At 35.5% G+C, this 5,076-nt stretch overlaps 1 long non-coding RNA gene across 1 annotated transcript; it reads left to right on the forward strand.

Annotated features, from left to right (window-relative positions):
* The first annotated feature begins 2,021 nt into the window (after positions 1-2,021).
* On the forward strand, positions 2,022-3,458 carry LOC143242707 (uncharacterized). The gene is made up of 2 exons (XR_013023161.1): positions 2,022-2,649; positions 3,205-3,458. It is a non-coding gene; the product is annotated as an uncharacterized LOC143242707 (long non-coding RNA).
* The last annotated feature ends 1,618 nt before the right edge of the window (positions 3,459-5,076 follow it).

A 5,076-nucleotide genomic window follows, 5' to 3' on the forward strand; every position in this document is an offset into this window, starting at 1 on the left:
TCCTAAAACAAGGCACTCAGAGATTATATGAACACCTAACAGCGTTATTTAATCTATCACTATCAGCAGGATATATCCCCGTTTCTTGGAAGGAAGCAATAATATTTATGTTCCAGAAAGAAAGAAAGCCAGCGAATAAACCAAACAACTACCGCCCGATTAGCTTAACAAGTTGTATTGGCAAAGTATTAGAGAGGATAATTAGTAATCGTCTGTCAGTTTACTTAGAAGAAAATTCAAAATTACCAGAAATTCAAAACGGATTTCGAAAAAACCGCCAAACTACAGACCACCTGATTCGACTTACAGAATTAATTACCGACAGTTTAAACAAAAACAAATGCACTGTAGCTTGCTTTCTCGACATTGAGAAAGCTTTTGACACAGTGTGGCATAATGGTTTACGTCATAGATTACTTGAAATGGCATTACCCCAGGAAACTATTCGCTGGCTGTCCAACTTCCTGGAAAACAAAATGTGTAAAGTAAATGTAAATGGGGCCCACTCAGGGTCCTTTTCACCCGAAGCAGGAGTCCCGCAGGGAGGGGTTGTTAGCCCTATATTTTTTTATCATGTACGTGAGTAATATGCCTCTGTCAGACCTAAATTTAGGTTATGCATCACAGTTCGCTGACGATGTAGCAGTCTGGAAAAGTGCCCCCACTCCGTCAATAGCAGCAACGAACCTACAACCAGTCCTAAATAACATCGAAAAATACTGCCAGAAATACAGAATCAAACTCAATATTCCAAAAACCCAAGTCATATTATTCAGCAGACTGAATAAGCTGAAAAAAGATCCACCAAAACTCTATATGAATGGATCACTTTTACTGACTGCTACTTCTGCTAAATTTCTAGGTCTAACCTATGATTCAAAATTAACGTGGTTACCACATATTAAAAATATACTGATACGAATCTGGAAAAGAGCAAACTATGCAAGAAGTCTTTCAGGTAAAATCCAAGGAACAATACCAGACAACATACTTAAAATCTACAAAACGTACATTATACCAACAATAGAATATGCATCACCTGCCTGGATTAACATAGCACCCACACATGTACAGAAACTTCAACGTATACAAAATTCAGTACTAACTTCAGCATATAAAGTACCACGTAGCACCTCAACCACATTCATGCACAAGTATGCAAACATAGACACAATATCTGAAAGACTCTTGCATAATTCTCAAAAATATTTCAATAAGAATTGGCATAAAAATGACTTAATGTGTGATCTCGACAGATATCACGTACATGATGTAAATGGTCCTAAATACCTCTCCCCTTTTAACATATATTTAAGAAATGTAACACAAGCTGGCCACTATGCACTAGACGCTTAGTCCTTGTTCCTTTTTATTATTATAATTATTATTTTTCTTTTTTTTTAATCATTATTATTTTTTCCTCTCTTATTGAATTATTATTCAAGTATTAAATAATAATTATTATTATTACTTTCTTTTTTTTCTTTTTTTTTGTGTGTGTTACTACAAGTAGTAGTAGCATTCTCTCTATGAAGAAAAAGGAGAAAAATACAATATATATATATATATATATGAAAATACAAAAAAAAAAAAAAAACGAGAAAAACACAAGAGAAATAATAAAAGGAAAAAAAAAAAAAAAACTTCTTGGACTCAGCCCTGAAATGGGCCTGAGTATGATGTTATACTTTTACTCTGGCCCAAAGCTATATTAAAAAAAAAACAACCTAAAAACAGACGCTATAATCGTTCGGGAGGGAGGAAAAGGTCAAATGTACCTCACCCTCCTGGGTATTTAACATCAATACCCAAATACCGACACAGTGAAACAGCTCTCGTATGATGTTGTGTCTATTCACGCAGCTGAACCATTATCCTTACATTCTACTGTGTCTGGTCAATACGCTGTACAGTTAAACTATAACATCCTTACCTACTTATGTGTTTGGCCAATAAACTATACCAGGTGTCACCAAACAACGGCTCTCAAGGTCATTTTGTCCGGCCCGCTAGCAGCTTGGAAATAAAATGTTTGTTTGTTTTGGAATTTTGCACAAAGCTACTCGAGGGCTATCTGTGCTAGCCGTCCCTAATTTAGCAGTGTAAGACTAGAGGGAAGGCAGCTAGTCATCACCACCCACCGCCAACTCTTGGGATACTCTTTAATTGACGAATAGTGGGATTAACCGTGACATTATAACGCCCCCACGGCTGGGAGGGCGAGCATGTTTAGCGCGACGCTGGCGCGAACCCGCGACCCTCGGATTACGAGTCGCACGCCTTACGCGCTTGGCCATGCCAGGCCGAAAATAAATAGGGGGCATTTCATCAAATGTTCTACTGTCATAACAAAATAAATCACACCGATGGTCGCTTTAAGCTAGCAAACACAAGACGTTATGATAAAAAAGAAACAAGGCTGTCACGCGCATTTTATTAACTAATAGGAAAATTCTTTTTTCGTCCTTGCTTCCAGTTTATTCATATCGAGGCACGTATCTATAAAAGCATTAGGATTTCGAAAACAAGTACAGACTTAAACCTCGTCCTATCGACTCGTCTTGTAAATTCAGCGGGCTTGAGTTACCGCTTCAGCAAGCTCATTTCTCTCAGTATTCGTATTATGCGCTTTTCGTAACTCGTTCTTAGGTAAGTCTCGCTGAGCAGGTATTTGGGTATTGATGTTAAATACCCAGGAGGGTCAGGTACATCAGACCTCTTCCTCCCTTCCGAACGTTGATGGCGTCTGTCTTTCAGGGATTAGTTTTATAATAGCTTTGGGCCAAAGTAAAGTATAACTCCATACTCAGGTCCATTTCAGGGCACAGTTTATGCAAGAAAAAAAGTTTTTTTTTTCCTTTAGTTACTTCTTCCTTTTTTTTATACATTTTCTGTACTTCTTTTGATTTACATTTTGATTTTTTTGTATTTTTCATATATATATATTTTTTTTGCCATTAATATACATATTTTTTGTATTTTTCTCCTTTTTGCTTTTCTCCATGGAGAAAATGCAACTACTACTAGTAATAACCATTTAAAAAATAAATAAAATAAAATGAAAATTAAAAATAAAATAAAAATAAAAAAATAAAAATTCTTAGGTAAGTTTCGTGGCAAACGTACGTTTCAATATATTTTGTTTGTGCGTTCTTGGACCAGTACAATACTTTTCTCACAGCGCTCTGTGTTTTTCATTTTCAGACCCTGTTTTTTTTTTCATGACTGCTTTTAAAAGAAGAAAAGTGGACTTTGAGTGTCATGCTTTCAATGAAGAATGGGGAGAAAAGGACTTCTTTGTGGAAACAAGAAAACAGAAAGCTACTTGTGTGATATGCACAGAAAGTGTTGCCATTTTAAAAGAGTATAGTCTTCGGCGTCACTATGAAACAAAACAATTGCTTTTGCTAATGTGACCTTCTTTGATAACGTTTTGGTAAATAAAAATGTTGGTTGTATTTCTGTTTGTTTTTTATTATATGTGTGTATTGCATGCTACTCCCACGTGGCTAATGTGGCATCCTAAACTTAGTGTTAAGTCTTTTACAGAGAGCTTTCGTTCTGGCTTATGAGTATTGAATATAATTATCATGTGGCCAACGCTTCTCATTCCCCAAGTAATCTGGCCCCCTGTGAAAAAAGTTTGGTGATCCCTGAGCTATACAGTTAAATAAACTTATTCTTACTGTACGACATCCTTACATGTTGTTGTGTCTAGTCACAGAGATCTACAAAAATCTAAATGTGTCCTTACTCTACAACATCCTTGCATGTTATTATGTCAAGTAACTCAGGCCTATAGTTGTACAAATTTGTTCTTACTCTACAATATTATTAAATGTTGTTGTATTTAGTCATTCAGTAGTACAGTTAAACAAACTTATAGTTACAATATATCCTTCATAAAACTGTTGTATCTAGTCACTCAGTAGTACAGTTAAACAAACTTGTAATTACAATATAACTTCATTACAAACTGTTGTATCTAGTCAGTCAGGTGTACATTTATAATAATTTGGTCTTACAAGACAAGATCATTACATTTTATTGTGTCTGGTCACTTCACTCTACAGTATCCTTTCGTGTTTTGTGTCTATTCACTTAGAAATACAACGAACCTAACTTGTTCTTACACTACAACAGCGTTACATACTGTTGTATCGAGTCACTCAACTGTACAAGCATCCACATTTCTTGTTGTTTTTTTACAAATTGTAAGATACCACTTGGCCTAATCATTCTGCTGTAAAGGTATCCAAACTTGTTCTTATTCTACAACATCCTTACGTGTTGTTGTTTCTAATTACTCGGACGTACAGCTATACAAACTTGTTCCTACTTTACAATATCCTAATATATTACTATTTTTAGTCAAGGAGCAGTCGTTACACTTTTTTCAAACTTATTGTTACTGTACAATAAACTTACATATTATTGTGTCTAGTAAGTCAGATCTGCAGTTATAGAAACTTGTTCTTACTCTACAACATCCTTACATGTTGTGTCTATTCAATCAGCTGTAGAATGAACCAATCTTGTTCTTACACTACAACATCCGTACATGTTGTTGTGTCTAGTTACTTAGATCTCCAATTATCCAAACTTCCTGGTTCTCTAAAAAATCTTTTCGTACTGCTTTGTCTCGTAATTCAGGTCTACAGTTATCCAAACTTATCCTTACTCTACAACATCCTGACATGTTGTTGTGTCTAGTAATTCAGGTCTGTTGTTATACAAACTTGTTCTTACTCTACAACATCCTGACATGTTGTTGTGTCTAGTAATCCAGGTCTGTTGTTATACAAACTTGTTCCTACTCAACATCCTGACATGTTGTTGTGTCTAGTAATCCAGGTCTGTTGTTATACAAACTTGTTCTTACTCTACAACATCCTGACATGTTGTTGTGTCTAGTAATCCAGGTCTGTTGTTATACAAACTTATCTAGTTACTCTCTGTTGTTACAAACTTATCCTGACATGTTGTTGTGTCTAGTAATTCAGGTCTGTTGTTATACAAACTTGTTCTTACTCTACAACATCCTGACATGTTGTTGTGTCTAGTAATCCAGGTCTG

The sequence above is a fragment of the Tachypleus tridentatus genome, unplaced genomic scaffold, assembly GCF_004210375.1.
Source record: "Tachypleus tridentatus isolate NWPU-2018 unplaced genomic scaffold, ASM421037v1 Hic_cluster_2, whole genome shotgun sequence".
NCBI lineage: Eukaryota > Metazoa > Arthropoda > Merostomata > Xiphosura > Limulidae > Tachypleus > Tachypleus tridentatus.